The sequence below is a fragment of the Schistocerca gregaria genome, chromosome 7 (assembly GCF_023897955.1).
Source record: "Schistocerca gregaria isolate iqSchGreg1 chromosome 7, iqSchGreg1.2, whole genome shotgun sequence".
Lineage (NCBI taxonomy): Eukaryota > Metazoa > Arthropoda > Insecta > Orthoptera > Acrididae > Schistocerca > Schistocerca gregaria.
Window position 1 is genome coordinate 468,195,359 of NC_064926.1, and position 18,169 is coordinate 468,213,527.

The following is an 18,169-nucleotide window of genomic DNA, read 5'->3' on the forward strand; positions in this document are numbered from 1 at the left end:
TGCTGATCTGGAGATCCTTGTCTAAGCCAGAATGTTGTCTTCGTAGCCAACGGTTCATGTGAGCAGAAATGAAACACAGAAGGAGAGAATTACGGGCTGTATTGTGGGTGTTCAAACACTTCCCAGCGAAAACCCTGCAGGAGCATCTTCATTGCCCCTGCAGAGTGCGGCCGAGAATTATCGAGACGAAGGAAACGCATGAAAGTTAGGTTATGTGGGCTGCATGACATCAGGCGAAATCTTTCACAAGGCCTTCATACTTGGCGGGAGACACTATTTATCTAGGCATCTCTGCTCACTGTATGCTGAGAGTTGAAAAGAGCGACGTGACGCAATCGACGGGCATACTAAGGACACAGCCCAACACATCTGTGCAAAACTTCGTTGGATTTTCACTGTGATTTCCATTTCGTATTTGATCGGATCTTACTTTTCGAATAGCCCTCCTGTAATACCGGTTAGTTATAATTAAACGCCGGCCGCGGTGGTCTCGCGGTTCTAGGCGCGTAGTCCGGAACCGTGCGACTGCTACAGTCGCAGGTTCGAATCCTGCCTCGGGCATGGATGTGTGTGATGTCCTTAGGTTAGTTAGGTTTAAGTAGTTCTAAGTTCAAGGGGACTGATAACCACAGAAGTTGAGTCCCATAGTGCTCAGAGCCATTTGAACCATATAATTAAACTTACCCTATTTAACACTTTATAACATGGAAATTAATTACCATACCAGAACCAAACTTGATAGTATTAATATCAAGGGCATGGGGAAAAGAAATAAGGCCGAATCAGTTCAAGTGAAACACTTTTAATGTGCTGCTACGGTACATCATACCATTACATACCCACACCATTGCTACAAAATTGGCTCCGTATGACGTCCATCAGCGGCCAGAAGGGCAGAAAGCGCAGGGCTGCATTCTGCATGGCAGAACGAAATGAAGCATGCCCGTAGGAATTCTGGCTACCTCTTTGACGTGCTGCGCTTTATATCAGCACAGGTGTGAATGTTGCCCTGGTAAACTCTGTCCTTCAAGTAGCCTAACAACCAGAAATAACAGGGAGTGAGATCAGGTGACCCTGCCGACCAAGCATTTGCAAATGATCGACTGATAATTCGATTGTTTCTAAATGTGTTTCGGAGAAGCAGGTGAACTTCACGACTAATGTGCCGGCGGTGCTCCATCTGGCATGAAAACTGTTGAGTACAGTACATCTTTCTCCTACAGGGCGGGTGTGACATACTGGCGAAACATATCGCAGTTACACTGCACGTCTTTGGTTCTTGAGCGCTAGCATGTTCAAAAAAGAATCGGCCAATGATGAACGTAGCCGTGAGGCCACACCATACGGTGACACGTTCACCATACACAGGAACTTCATGCACAGTGACTGGAGGAGGAGATCCCCACACTCGGCAATTCTGTGTGTTCACCTCACCCGTCAGAGAAAAATTAGCTTTGTCTGTACATAGGTTGGTTCAAAGCCAGACCAAGTCACCTTCGATTCTTGCGAAAAGTGGTGAGCGATATGGATCTTGTACGGATACCATTTGACATTGGTTCGAAGCACCTTCCGTACGGTACCCACGGGACGTTCAACTGTCGTGACACAGCACGCACAGTGCCTGCCTATCGGAAATTGAGCTCAGCGTTGCCTGCCACAGCAACAGCGATTTCATCAGCTGGACGTCGGTCTCTTCCCGTAGCGACGCCCAGTTCTGCAGTTGATTCGAACTTCTTCTTCATGCTTCAGTTGGCAGTGGGAAGGAGGACTCTTCCGTAATCCTTTCATCCGGCGATACTCTCGAAGCGCAGTTACAGCATTACCGTTGTTTTGCTGACAGAGCTTCAACAATAACGCTCTACTCTTTTTGTCCAAGCTCTTGTTGACACGTCAACAAGTGCACTGTGACTGGTCTCGTGATTGAGAATATGAATCATCATGACTGACCACGACACCTGGTGGCCATTATAGGAACTTGGCGGTGGTGCTGTAACGCAAGGAAACCAAACACCCCACACTCTGGATATTAATGCTACCGAGTTCGGTACTCATACGGTCATTAGTTTCCGCGTTATAATGTTTTAAATAGGGAAAGTTTAATTACACTACTGGCCATTAAAATTGCTACACCAAGAAGAAATGCACATGATAAACGGGTATTCATTGGACAGATATATATTATACCAGAATTGACATGTGATTACATTTTCACGCAGTTTGGGTGCATACATCCTGAGAAATCAGTACTCAGAACAACCACCTCTGGCCGTAATAACGGTCTTGATACGCCTGGGCATTCAGTCAAACAGACCTTGGATGGCGTGTACAGGTACAGCTGCCCATGCAGCTTCAACACGATACCACAGTTCATCAAGAGTAGTGTCTGGCGTATTGTCACGAGCCAGTTGATCGGCCACCATTGACCAGATGCTTTCAATTGGTGAGAGATCTGGAGAATGTGCTGGCCAGGCCAGCGGTCGAACATTTTTTGTATCCGAAAAGGCCCGTACAGGACCTCCAACATGCGGTCGTGCATTATCCTGCTGAAATTAAGGGTTTCGCAGGGATCGAATGAAGGGTATTGCCACGGGTCGTAACACATCTGAAATGTAACGTCCACTGTTCAAAGTGCCGTCAATGCGAACAAGAGGTGACCGAAACGTGTAACCAATGGCACCCCATACCATCATGCCGGGTGATACGCCAGTATGGTGACGACGAATACACGCTCCAATGTGCGTTCACCGCGATGTCGCCAAACACGGATGCGACCATCGTGAAGCTGTAAACAGAACCTGGATTCATCCGAAAAAATGACGTTTTGCCATTCGTGCAACCAGGTTCGTCGTGGAGTACACCATCGCACCCGCTCCTGTCTGTGATGCAGCGTCAAGGGTAACCGCAGCCATGGTCTCAGAGCTGATAGTCCATGCTGCTGCAAACGTCGTCGAATTGTTCGTGTAGATGGTTGTTGTCTTGCAAACGTCCACATCTGTTGACTCAGGGAGCGAGACATGGCTGCACGATCCGTTATAGCCGCGCGGATAAGATGCCTGTCATGTCGACTGCTAGTGATACGAGGCCGTTGGGATCCAGCACGGCGTTCCGTATTACCCTCCTGAACCCACTGGTTCCATATTCTGCTAACAGTCATTGGATCTCGACGAATGCGAGCATCAGTGTAGCGATTCGATAAATCGCAATCGCGATAGGCTACAATCCGACCTTTATCAAAGTCGGAAACGTGATGGTACGCACTTCTCCTCCTTACACGAGGTATCACAACAACGTTTCACCAGGCAACGGCGGTCAACTGCTGTTTGTGTATGAGAAATCGGTTGGAAACTTTCCTCATGTCAGCACGTTGTAGGTGTCGCCACTGGCGCCAACCTTGTATGAATGCTCTGTAAAGCTAATCATTTGCGTATCACAGCATCTTCTTACTGTCTGTTAAATATTGCGTCTGTAACACGTCATCTTCGTGGTGTAGCAATTTTAATTGCCAGTAGTGCATTACGAAAGGTAACTGAACGATATACGCGTTGTAACGTAGGGGAATGACATTGAAGTCACCGCGATTTATGATGGTCCTCTGAACATAACAAAAGGAGGGCATAGTTCTTAATAGGGCCCATGATCACCACAGACGGCAATCCATGCTATGCAACGTGGTCCCATGCTCGCCACAATGTTGGTACGGAGTTCCTCTAGTAGGGCGTTTCATTTCTCGCCCAACTGTTGGACGGTTGTTGGTGCCTGAGGAAGTGCTGCACATTCCACACGTGTTCGATGGAATTTAAGTTGAGGGGACGTGCAAGCCAGTCCATTCGCTGAATATCCTCTAATTTCAAGGACTCTTCTATCTGTGATGTTCGATGCGGTCGCACACTGTCACCCATAAAAATGATGTCAGGACCGAACGCACATGTGGAAGGAGCACGGAGTCGCAATAACGTTGACCTGGTCATTTCAAAGATTTGGAGGTCAGTATTCCCTTGAAATTATGCTTCCCCACATCACAACACATGGAGTATCAAAACCACAGTGCTGGATGTTCCCTCAAATGTCGAGAGGTAAGAACACCTATACAGCCCTAGGTATTGTGCTGGGAGTGACCGTGAAAAGCCGTGGTACAAAAAAATACTCGGTGACGACCGATGTTACTATCAAATTCGTATCACTGGACTTGCTGTTGATAGTTACGATGGCGTTTTACTCATGAAGTTGGGAACGGGGGCGAGAGAGTAGGGTGCAAAAATAGTGATATATCAATGTATCTCTCTAACGCTGTCGTGAATTTCTCCCGAAACTGACGCACGCACCATTTTCCATCTGCAAAACATTACTGTGACACTGAGACATGCCTAGCACCCATATGTCTGAGAGTTTGGCGTGACATAAAAGCACAACTAAGGAACCCCTGGAGAATATTCAGCCAAATTTAGTATACACACGACTCATTATTTGTATAAACGGTGGGAGTAAGATAACGCTACTACCAATAGGGTTGAGTGTGGCAATGAGAAACGGGTACACGAGTAAAAGTTACACAACAGCTTGTTGGTATTTCATTCCTGTAATTAGCTGACTTAGAATACTTTTAAAATATGTTGATGAATCTATTTGTGTTGCTCAATGATCAGCCAGATATTCAGAATGAGCGATGCAGCGAGTTAATAATTTTGACGTCGTGCTTCGAGGACAAGGCTCATGTTACACAATTAAATATCACATATACATTTAACGTCCTCTCTACTGTTGAGTCACCTGGTTTAAAACGGCGGAGAAACAGTTAGTTTCCAGCGACAGTGCGACAGTGCTTTTTACAGAAACAACGAGCAGTTACTGACAGAACTACAAGTTCCCTCAGAATTCAGACGAATCTCCAGGGAGGAATTCACTAGAGATACGGATGAAATATGTTTACAAATATGTCTGAAATATGTTAATCGTATGTGAAATAAATATATGTGTCAAGTATATGTGACATATGTGTACGAGGGCGAAGCTGCGAGCAAAAGTCTAGCAAAATGTATTTCTGAAGGCTGTTATAAAGAAAATTTCCAGTTAAAACGTTCACGTTACATTTTATCAGATATTTAGCTTATTGAAGGAGACAAGAATGAATCAAACGCATGAGTCAAAGAAGGCTGAATTACGAGCTGTTTATCTGCAGTAATGTTATTTTTTTAAACAACTGCGCACCTGTTTATACATATTACATATATCTACATGAAAATTATTCGTGTGTTTTGCAATAGAAGTTCTACCACTGTTCATAAAGAAGACCATGAGAAATTTCCTCACTACATAGTACTCCATTAGATTGGTACAGTTTCTTGAGCTCTCGTTTCCTCTGCACATGCTGTTATAGAAAACTGTGGACGAATTGCATCTGATAAATTCTATTCCTAAGAAAAGTGCAGTCTTTATCAATTTAAAAGCTTCCCACGCTACACTTGTGCAGCTGATAGTGTGGTGATATTGTTCTGAATATTGCGTCAGCCGTGTGCCAGACTTCAGTCTAATACAATGTGTGTGCTAGCCTTGAATGTCTATATTAGTAATGGATGACGCAAGGAGTCAGATCAGATTTAAAGCAGCGAGCAACAGTTGTGCAGCGTAAACCGAACTTAACGAGGGAATGGTGAGGGGGTGAAATATTTGAACTACATCACGATTGCTCTTAATGACCCCAAATGCCATTCCCTGAGGACGGTATCGTTGCAGTGAAGAGCCCAGCTTGTGAATTTTATTATTCTTGACGTTTTAAGCTCTGAAGGCGTTTTTTCAAGAGTTGATATAAATTGCGCAAGTGACTACTTTGTTTCTCGATGACTGTCTCTACGCAGATTTGCTTGTGATGTTAGTGAACTCTTTTTATGTTATGACGCAGCCCAAGGTCTGTCAGGGCTCGAAGAATCTGGACTCAATAATTTTCATAAGGACACGGGGTAATTATTCAACAGAGCCATACGGCATAAGCGAGGACAGAGAGAAGGTTCATTGTGTGATAGCAGTATGACACAGGAAATTCTACAGAGGTGGCTGTAAGGTGAACGGGTAACAGCAGTAGGCCATATAATCTAAGATTCCTACTTTAATCGACCTTCTTTCTTCAAGTTTCCTAACAAAACGTGTTTTTATACAACGTAATGCATAAATAAACAAAACTTTCCACGGTTGCCATCCTACATCGCTGCACAGCTATTTTCAATTAAAATTTTCGATAATTACAATGACTGTGTCTGGCACAAATTTTCGTCCGTCTATATCAATGATGCACAGATGGCTCGACGGGCTAAAATGACGATAAAATATTTGTCCCTCCGTGTGCGGTACTCATGAAACCCGCGAGCATAGGGGTGTGGACTCTGTGACATACGGAAGTTCGGTTCGGTCCTGAAATCGTGCACGGATAGCCGAAGTGTATAAGGCGACCGCTCGCGATAAACGGAAAAATCGTGTTCGAGTACCAGGGCACAAATTTTCATGTGTCATAAACAGCTTACGTCAATCCGGATTCGCAAAATGGGATTCAATTTGGTAATAAAAATTGTTTGATGGACGTTTTTCGATATTTACTGTTATGCACTTCCTTGGAAAATTTTGCTTCAATGAAGAGCAAAACATATAAATAAAGCGCCTGAGTAAGCTGCCTATCTTTTTTCAGGCTATAAGGAAAGGTTGCTAGGTGAATCAGATAAGCGTGTAAGAGGAAATTACCCTCATCACGTTTCCTCATATAATTATATGCGAAATGTGGATAATTTTATGGGAACACAATGGTGTGGAGTTGACTTAGGGAAAGTTGGCAAATCTTAGGAGTGTCATGATGGAAACTTGAAGACGGTAATTTAATCAAATACGCTTCCTGTTTCCACCTGGTGACTTTTAATTATTTCCTGGAAATAGGTAGGCAACATTACTTTGGCGTTAAATTTACATCTTTTGCTTTTGATTGGTGGAATTTTTCTTAAGAAACTGAATAACAGTAACACCCAAAAAAATTCAGTAAAAAAATTAATTAAAAATAACTGTGCAGTGGCTTAGTACGGCTAATCTGCCACGCATTGTTTATTTATACATTACATTGTATGTAGTATACAGTTTAATAGCAAACTCGAAGAAGGAAGGTTGATTTAAAACGGGATCTTCTACTACTAGGATGGCTGCAGTTTCTGGATCTTGGTACCTGGTTTGTACATTCCATGTTATATTTATATATATATTTTTCAGTTATTGCTTTTTTCATTTTAATGTCACTGGAATTCACAAGTGTTTTTCACAAGCCACGTTTCGCTTTTACTTAAAAAGCCTCTTCAGTAGTCACTCTGTGAATACACCACACATATTAACTTCCATCATTATTTATAGATTGTTTCGCCACTTCATGGTAGGACAGTTTCATATTTAACGTTCCATATCACTCCAACTGCCCACGCCCCACTTCATTACCGAGCCTCCACCAGCTTGAACAGTTCATGTATTTATGAGGTTGTCTCTATACCCGTACACGTCCACCCGCTCGATACAATTTGAAACGAGACTCGTCCGACCAGGCAACATGTTTCCATTCATCAACACTCCAGTGTTGGAGTCGACGGGCCCAGGCGAGGCGTAAAGCCTTGTGTCGTGCAGTCATCAAGAGTACACGAATGGGCCTTCAGCTCTGAAAGTTCACATCGATAATGTTTCGTTGAATGGTTCGTACGCTGACACTTGTTGATGGCCCGACATTGAAATCTACAGCAGTTTGAGGAAGGGTTCCACTTCTGTCACACTGGAAGATTCTCTTCAGTGGTTCCGTTCTTGCAGGACCTTTTTCCGTCCGCAGCGATGTCGGAGATTTGATGTTTTGCCGTATTCCTGGTATTCACAGTACACTTGTGAAATGTTCGTACGGGAACATCCTTACTTCATCACTACCTCGGAGATGCTGTGTCCCATCGATCGTGCGCCGACTATAACACCACGTTCAAACTCACTTAAATCTTGATAACCTGCCATTGTAGCAGCAGCAATAGATCTAATAACTGCGCCTGACACTTGTTGTCTTATACAATCGGTGCCAAGTATTCTGCCCGTTTACATAATCCTATACCGGTTTCTTTGGTGCTTCAGTGTATAATAGTGCGTTTGGCATTCAAGAACAACAACAATAATAAATCAGTCACGCCGAAGGAGTATGGGGGACACAATAATAACAGTAATAATAATATCGCCGCGCTGGTTTAGCCGAGCGGTCTGAGGCGCTGCAGCCATGGACTGTACGGCTGGTCCAGGCGGAGGTTCAAGTCCCCCCTCGGACGTGGGTATCTGTCCTTAGGATAATTTAGGTTAAGCAGTGTGTAATCTTAGGGACTGATGACCTTAGCAGTTAAGTCCCATAAGATTTCACACACTTTTGAACATTTGTATAATAATATACAGAAGACAGACACAATTACAAAACAAATAGTCGGTTTTTGGAGAACAGGGGTAAAAGCAGAACAGTCACGTTGAAATAGGTTGGCGAGATCAAAAATGATCTGAGACAGGAATTATGATATCCAAAACCGCGAAATTTTTAGGTGCGAAAATTACAAGTGGCAAGTCGACAAAGACGAAAAACCATAGAAGAAGTTTGGAACAACATGATCTGAAGAGAGGAAGGAAGTCCACAGGAAGAGAATGAAAGAAATGGGGGCACAAAGGAATTTTCCTCTAAGTACTTTTACGTTGTCCTAACTGGTTTATTCACAAATAATAATAATGACCACTATAATAATATATACGTCTTATTGCTTATGTTGGGATCTGCCTATACTAATCTAAAGACAACTCGTACCTGTAAACCGAACCATAAACGTCGGTACTAAGTCGTTATTTGACCGCTGTGACCATGATCAATGAACGACAATGAATGCCAAGGTTACCAGAAGCAGTGACTAGCCGAACGTGCAAAAATGCAGACTGTTACCTGCGCGAGTCTTCTCGCGTTCTGGGGACACAATAGGCGGTGCGTCTGTGATATGCTAATCCTCCCTGCAAGCTCCTTCCAATCTCGATCCATGCAAGGCGACAACTCGCAGACATTAATGAAAACCACTTGCGGAGTCGTCGCTCGTTTACGCAGGCATTCCTCCCCAGAACGCTGACGTGGCTCAGGCTTGCACGTGACCGAACACCTTGCCTCATTAATGGAGAAGCATTCTGAAGCGGACGTCTCCTGATGGTCGAACACTAGCCCGCCAATCGACACAAGCCTTAGAAGCATTGCCATGCTCTCTGCACAAAAGTAAAAGTAAGAGCGTTACATAAATTAACACGAGGGTGTGCTGTAACGTAATACCTCCGAATCTTTTGTGTGAAAACAATCAAAGCTTTTTAAATAAAACTTTGTAAACATCCTGTATCTTTAGTCTTCAACTATACATATTTATTTCTCGACGTAGTCAGCTCTGGTGAAGAACACATTTCTCCTAAGGAGAGACCAGTTTGTTGATGCCATCAGTGTAATATGTTTGATTTTGCTGTCGGGGCCACAACCTCATCTCTTCTTGAATGAGATTTTCACTCTGCAGCGGAGTGTGCGCTGATATGAAACTTCCTGGCAGATTAAAACTGTGCGCCCGACCGAGACTCGAACTCGGGACCTTTGCCTTTCGCGGGCAAGTGCTCTACCATCTGAGCTACCGAAGCACGACTCACGTCCGGTACTTACAGCTTTACTTCTGCCAGAACTTCGTCTCCTACCTTCCAAACTTTACAGAAGCTCTTCGGCGAACCTTGCAAAACTAGCACTCCTGAAAGAAAGGATATTGCGGAGACATGGCTTAGCCACAGCCTGGGGGATGTTTCCAGAATGAGATTTTCACTCTGCAACGGAGTGTGCGCTGATATGAAACTTCCTGGCAGATTAATACTGTCGTGCTTCAGTAGCTCAGATGGTAGAGCACTTGCCCGCGAAAGGCAAAGGCCCCGAGTTCGAGTCTCGGTCGGGCACACAGTTTTAATCTGCCAGGAAGTTTCATCTCTTCTTGTTCCGTTTCATCACTATCGAAGTGAAGTCCTCGAAGGTGTTCTTTAATTTTGGAGACAGATGGGGAAAAAATGGAAATGAGCGTTTGGCGTCATTGGACGGGAGGCCCCTTACGGGGCAGGTCCGGCCGCCTCGGTGCAGGTCTCATTACATTCGAAGCCACATTGGGCGACCTGCGCGCCGGATGGAGATGAAATAATGATGAAGACAATCCAACCTCGCAGCCTTCACTTCGCAATGCAAGAGCTGAGCATAATCCGGAGGGTTGGGTACGTGAGCTGTTTGCACTGAGTGTTCAGCGAATGTCGAACCACGCGTGCCATCTCCAACTTTAGTAGTTGGATATTTTGCAAGAAATGCGAATTTTTAAACACTTACTATATGACAAAAGTAACCTTCTCAACGACGAGGTGCAGCTGCGGAACAAAAACTTTTTTTGAAGGTTTTCAAACGTTATTCCATCCGCTATAATTTTAGGGAGTAATTATTATACCCTTACCAATATGTTTTTAGCACTTCCGTTTGCTGAATATCTGGGATTGTCTGGTATTTCAATCCCATAGTTATCCTCATGCGGTCAAGTTCGATGATTAGCCCCATTATTTAGGGGGGGGGGGGATTCTTTGGGGAAGGAGACCAGACAGCGACGTCATCGGTCTTATCGGATTAGGGAAGGATGGGGAAGGAAGTCGGCCGTGCTCGGAGTAATTTAGGGAAATCACGGAAAACCTAAATCAGGATGGCCGGAGGCGGGATTGAATCGTCGCCCTCCCGAATGCGAGTCCAGTGTGCCCGAATGTGCTAGGTTGGCTTAAAATAGTGAAAGCTTTGCTCCCTTCACTTTTGACGTCGAAATTTTAAAACACTGGATATATCTTTGTTCCTTACAGGATGAACGTATACGTCAATTTCGGTGGTGGTGGTTAGTGTGTAACGTCCCGTCGACAACGAGACGGAGCGCAAGCTCGGGTTAGGGAGGGATTGGGAAGGAAATCGGGCGTGCCCTTTCAAAGGAACTATCCCGGCATTTGCCTGAAACGATTTAGGGAAATCACGGAAAACCTAAATCAGGATGGCCGGAGATGGGATTGAACCGCCGTCCTCCCGAATGCGAGTACAGTGTGCTAACCACTGCGCCACCTCGCTCGGTCGTCAATTTCGTTAGCCGCACCTGGTCAACCATAAAATTTCAAGTTTAGGAGTACATGTTGGTACCAGTGTTAACAAGCACGCATGACACACTATCGCACATGCGCTCTCGAGGCTATAGCCAGTTCCAGCACAAATCCGTTGCTGCCGTACTGCGGTCGCGAAGTGGGACCGAGGCTGCTTCCCAGATAAGTTATTGCAATATGACAATGTATTACTATATTATAGTTTGTAGTTTTTGACGTTGTCCATTATAGACAAATTGTAGTTCCTTTTATTCTGAAGAAGTTTGGATTATCCCAACTAAAACCTAGGTAAACACTGCAACTGAGGCTGTTGCCAATTTAAAATTAATATTTATCCGGTTGCTGACAGGGCCACGAAAAAATTAGAACGAGATGTTCCTTAACAGAACCATAACTGGTGATGAGACGAGGGTCTACGGCTATGATGTTGCGACCAAGGTTCGGTACTCACAATGAGTCGGGAAAGGTTCTCGAAGACCAAAGAAGCTCGTCAGGTCACGTCAAATACCAACACCATGCTTTGACTTTGAATTATTGGTTCATTATGAATTCGTGCCACATGAACAAACTGTTAATCGATGGTACTATGGGAAACGTTGTGATATCTGCGAAAAAAAATATGAGAAGGAAACGGCTTGCAACGTGGCGAGATAATTCATGGATCTTGCATCAAGATAATGCATTCGCACATTGATCCCTGATGGTGCGTGAATATAGCACAAAAAAACGAAATCACTGTGCGGCCTCATCCTCCATATTTTACAAAAAATGGCTCTGAACGCTAAGGGACTTAAATCTGAGGTCAGCAGTCCCCTAGAACTTAGAACTACTTAAACCTAACTAACCTAAGGACATCACACACATCCATGTCCGAGGCAGGATTCGAACCTGCGACCGTAGCAGTGGCGCGGCTCCGGACTGAAGCGCCTAGAACCGCTCAACCACCGCGGCCGGCCTCCACATTCTCCAGACCTGACCTCTGCGGACTTCTTTTATTTCCAAAGTTGAAACCCCGTTGAAAGGACGACGATTTGCAACGATAGACGAGATAAAAGAAAATTCGCAGACGACGCTTCGCGTGATCCAGCAAGAGGAATACCAAGACTTCCTCCGGAAATGGAAACGGCATTGAAAGCGGTGTATCAACAGTGGAAGAGAGTGTTTCGAAGGAGACCATGCACAATTAGTAACAGGTAAGTGTAGAAAAATTTTGTAGACAAAGTTCCAGAATTATCTGAACAGACCAGGTATGTACCGCGGGATGCAGGCGGGGCTTGTTCACCCCAAACGGCTCCTCGCTCCGCAGCGGTCAATGTGGGGGTGGAATCGCTCCCTCCGCCCAGCACAATGTCCTCTGGCAATCGGCCAACTTGCCACCAACACGCAATATATGACGTTTCACTTTCCGTACGCATCGAAAATTCACCTTTCCAAGTCGAGAGTAGCCTCGGTAATTAACGAACTTGGGGAAAACTGCGGTGGCAGTTTTGCGGATGAAAATACCTGTTAGCTGGCGCAGGATGTGTAACACCGCTTGGACCTAGGAACGGGCGGTGACGTACGTGTCGCACGGTTTTGTTCGGCGTGTCAGCGCCAGAGTGCCGGGCTAACGAGCAACCTGTCGCGTGCGCTTGACACTCCCTCTAAACACAGGCTGCGACCGACGTGGTGGCAGCGGTAAGTGAGGCGGCTATTCATTCACTGCGGCGCTCACACAGGACACGCATCGCGTGCAATTGCACCTCTAGAACCCCCTTCGCACCCCCTTCAAATTTAGTTGTAAGATGGCCAGTGGATACGCCGTCAAAAAGTGAACACGAATCGAGTATGAAAACAGCTAGAAGCGTAATGGACTGTGAAAGAGAAGCAAACTAGAAACAGTGAACGGGCCACAATCAGGATGTGAAACATCGAGAAAATTGCCAAAATCACGGCGTCGTTGTTATGTGGTCGGGATGTTCGACTACGAAGGGAGAGAACCGTGTTCATATCTCCCTCGAGCCCCACTTTTTTTTCACAAAATTGTGAACTGTCCGTCCGGTCATTGATATGTCTGTTCGCTTTATTTAAATTTGTGCGCGTGTTGCTATGTAAAGTACATCTGTAACAGCCATGTGTAAAGACGTTGGGGTTGGGTTGTTTGGAGGAAGAGACCAAACAGCGAGGTCATCGCCCTCGTCGGATTAGGGAAGGATGGTGAAGGAAGTCGGCCGTGTCCTTTCAAAGGAACCATCCCGGCATTTGTCTGGAGCGATTTAGGAAAATCACTGAAAGACTAAATCAAGATGGTCGGACGCGGGATTGAACCGTTGTCCTCACGAATGTGAGGTTTAAAGAAGGGATCTCCAGAAGTACGTACTTCCTATTTCTTCTACATAAGTACCAAGTGTTATAACTCTGCGTGCCGTTGCGAAGTTTTAACTCTTGAATTCCTCTGTTGTAACGTAGTTGACACCCGTTTATTTATTGTTTTCATTTCTGTGAGAGGTCTATGCTGTATCTCACCTGCTCGCACTATTCATCACCTATAACCAGTGTATAGTATGACAATTGCCAAGACTAGGGAATGAGAACAGACACGCCCATGACCGGACAGAAAGTTCATAATTTTTGGGAAAAAAAGAGAGGCACGAGGGAGGTTTGAACTCAGATCTGATCTCCCCCTTTGGAGTCGAAGACGACGACCGCAAAACCATGACATCGTGATTCTTGCAATTCTCCTTGATGTTGCACATCTTAAGCTTGAACCGTTCACTCTTCTATTTTTCTACTTTTCTCACAGTTCAGTACACCTTTTTCCTGTTCTCATGCTTGATTTGTGATCAGTTTTTGATGAGCTGTCCACTGGGCATTTTTACTCCTAAATCTCGGGGGGTGGGGGGTTTGCGGTGAGAAGTTTCCCTTGTTAATGAAGCAGTTGCTTTTCATTAAATCACCAGTCGTGGTCAGGAAATTAAAGGCGATTCCATTTAGGTATGAAATGCAAGTGATATTGTCGGTTTCATAAATTCACCCGACAAAATTGTAGTCGCCACATAAAAAGAACACTGTAGTCAATTTGGAACGCTGTAGGCGGAGCAGTATTTGTACCGGGCGGTCGTGTGACTGTCCGGCGCTGACTAACTTGTGGCGGTGAACTGGAGCGCACACTAGCTGATCAAAAGTATCCGGATGCATATGTAATGCAGAATTGACCACTATTGGCCACGAGGGTCGTATCCGCCAGTACAAACGGACGCCAGGAGTGTTGTAATTTGAGTGTAGTAGCTGTAAGAGCAGAAAGGGTTAACTAGGAGAACTCCGTGGCTGCGACCGTGAACTAGTTACTGGTTTTCACCTGCGTAAAAAATTCCTCAGCGACACTTCATACCTTCTAAAGCTGCCCAAGTCGACTATCGGTGATGTGATTGTGAAGTGCAAACGCGAAGGAACGACCACATTTGAAGCAAGGTGGATCAAAACAAAATGTCCAGACACTCTGTGACCAAAATGGTACTGAAACAGAGGATGACAGACTAAAGGCCGAATTACTAAATGTCTTCTTCCAAAGCTGTTTCACAGAGGAAGACTGCACTGTGCTTCCTTCTCTAGATTGTCGCACAGTCGACAAAATGGTAGACATCGAAGTAGACGACAGAGGGATAGAGAAACAATTAAAATCGCTCAAAAGAGGAAAGGCCGCTGGTCCTGATGGAATACCAGTTCGATTTTACACAGAGTACGCGAAGGAACTTGCCCCCCTTCTTGCAGCGGTGTACCGTAGGTCTCTAGAAGAGCGAAGCGTTCCAAAGGATTGGAAAAGGGCACAGCTCATCCCCGTTTTCAAGAAGGGACGTCGAATAGATGTGCAGAACTATAGACCTACATCTCTAACGTCGATCAGTTGTAGAATTTTGGAACACGTATTATGTTCGAGTATAATGTCTTTTCTTGAGACTAGAAATCTACTCTGTAGGAATCAGCATGGGTTTCGAAAACGACGGTCGTGTGAAACCCAGCTCGCGCTATTCGTCCACGAGACTCAGAGGGCCTTAGACACGGGTTCACAGGTAGATGCCGTGTTTCTTGACTTCCGCAAGGCGTTTGACACAGTTCCCCACAGTCGTTTCACGAACAAAGTAAGAGCATACGGACTATCAGATCAATTGTGTGATTGGATTGAGGAGTTCCTAGATAACAGAACGCAGCATGTCATTCTCAATGGAGAGAAGTCTTCCGAAGTAAGAGTGATTTCAGGTGTGCCGCAGGGGAGTGTCATAGGACCGTTGCTGTTCACAATATACATAAATGACCTGGTGGATGACATCGGAAGTTCACTGAGGCTTTTTGCAGATGATGCTGTGGTGTATCGAGAGGTTGCAACAATGGAAAATTGTACTGAAATGCAGGAGGATCTGCAGCGAATTGACGCATGGTGCACGGAATGGCAATTGAATCTCAATGTAGACAAGTGTAATGTGATGCGAATACATAGAAAGATAGGTCCCTTATCATTTAGCTACAATATAGCAGGTCAGCAACTGGAAGCAGTTAATTCCATAAATTATCTGGGAGTACTCATTAGGAGTGATTTAAAATGGAATGATCATATAAAGTTGATCGTCGGTAAAGCAGATGCCAGACTGAGATTCATTGGAAGAATTCTAAGGAAATGCAATCCGACAACAAAGGAAGTAGGTTACAGTACGCTTGTTCGCCCAATGCTTGAATACTGCTCACCGGTGTGGGATCCGCACCAGGTAGGGTTGATAGAAGAGATAGAGAAGATCCAACGGAGAGCAGCGCGCTTCGTTACAGGATCATTTAGTAATTGCGAAAGCGTTACGGAGATGATAGATAAACTCCAGTGGAAGACTCTGCAGGAGAGACGCTCAGTAGCTCGGTACGGGCTTTTGTTAAAGTTTCGAGAACATACCTTCACCGAAGAGTCAAGCAGTATATTGCTCCCTCCTACGTATATCTCGCGAAGAGACCATGAGGATAAAATCAGAGAGATTAGAGCCCACACAGAAGCATACCGACAATCCTTCTTTCCACGTACAATACGAGACTGGAATAGAAGGGAGAACCGATAGAGGTACTCAGGGTACCCTCCGCCACACACCGTCAGGTGGCTTGCGGAGTATGGATGTAGATGTAGATGTAGAAGAGCAGGCGGACTTCGTGTGCTGACAGATAGCGACCGTCGAGTATTCTGGAGAGTAGTTAGTTGTACATACATCAAAAAAAGTTTTGCCTCACCTCGGTTCAGAGAGTTCCGTAACCTGAACAGAAAATTGAAATAGAGATCAGCATAAACATAATTTCTGCCCTTTTTATTGTTCGTGAAAGTCACACATTCCATGTTGTACCACCATACAGCGAGACCTTCAGAGGTGGTGGTCCAGATTGCTGGTACCTCTGATACCCAGTAGCACGTCGTCATGCATGCATGTATTCGTCGTAGCATACTATCCACAAGTTCATCAAAACACTGTTGCTCCAGGTTGTCCCACACCTCAACAGCGTAGATCCCTCTGACTGGTTGGTCGGTCACGTAGTCCACAAACAGCTCTTTTCAATCTATCCCAGGCATGTTCGATAGATTTCATGTCTGGAGAATAAGCTGGCCACTCTAGTCGAGGATGTCGGTATCCCGTAGCAAGTGATTCACAAGATGTGCATGATGGGGGCGCGAATTGTCGTCCATGAAGACGAATACCTCGGCAATATGCTGCCGATGTGGTTGCACTATCGGTCGGAGGATGGCATTCACGTATAGTACAGCCGTTACGGCGACTGCTATGACCACCAGCGGCGTACGTTGGCCCCACATAGTGCCACCCCAAAACATCAGGGAACCTCCACCTTTCTGCACTCGCTGGACAGCGGCTCTAAGGCTTTCAGCCTGAGCTGGTTGCCTCCAAACACGTCTCCGACGATTGTCTGGTTGAAGGCAAATACCACACTCATCGGTGAAGTAAACGTGATGCCAATTCTTAGCGGTCCATTCGGCATGTTGTTGGGCCCATCTGTACCACGCTACGTGGTGTCGTGGTTGCAAAGATGGACCTCGCCATGTACGTCGGGAGTGAATTTGCACATAATGTAGCCTATTGCGCACAGTTTGAGTCGTAACACGGCGTCCTATGGCTGCACAAAAAGCATTATCCAACATAGTGGCGTCGCTGTCAGGGTTCCTCCGAGCCATAATCTGTAGGTGGCGGTCATCCACTGCAGTAGCAGCCCTTGGGCTGTCTCTCTGTATCTGATCCATGCCTGAACAACATCGCTTTGCTTCACTCCGAGACGCCTGGACACTTCCCTTGTTGAGAGCCCTTCCTGGCACAAAGTAACAATGCGGACACGATCGAACTGCGGTATAGTCCGTCTAGGCATGGTTGAACTACGGACAACACGAGCCACGTACCTCTTCTTCCTGGTGGAATGACTGGTTGTCGGACCCCCACTATCTAATAAGCACTGTTCACGCATGGTTGTTTACATCTTTGGGCGGGTTTGGTGACATCTTTGGGCGGGTTTAGTGACTGTGTCTGTGATACAATATCCACAGACAACGTCTATCTTCAGGAGTTCCTGGAACTGGGGTGGTGCGAAACTTTTTTTGATATGTGTAAAAAATGTTCAAATGTGTGTGAATTCTTAAGGGACCAAACTGCTGAGGTCATCGACCCCTGCCGGCCGCGGTGGTCTCGCGGTTCTAGGCGCGCAGTCCGGAACCGCGCGACTGCTACGGTCGCAGGTTGGAATCCTGCCTCGGACATGGATGTATCTGATGTCCTTAGGTTAGTTAGGTTTAAGTAGTTCTAGGGGACTGATGACCACAAATGTTAAGTTCCATACTGCTCAGAGCCATTTGAACCATCATCGACCCCACACTACTTAAACTAACGTAAAGTAACCTATTCTAAGAACAACACACACACCCATCCCCGAGGGAGGACTCAAAACTCCGGCAAAGGGAGCTGCG

The 18,169-nt window shown here is 45.5% G+C and overlaps 1 protein-coding gene across 2 annotated transcripts in view; it reads right to left on the reverse strand.

Annotated features, from left to right (window-relative positions):
* LOC126281583 (myosin light chain kinase, smooth muscle-like) overlaps positions 1-18,169 on the reverse strand; it is a 363,307-nt gene that overhangs the window by 236,510 nt on the left and 108,628 nt on the right. The gene's annotated exons all lie outside the window — the stretch shown is intronic.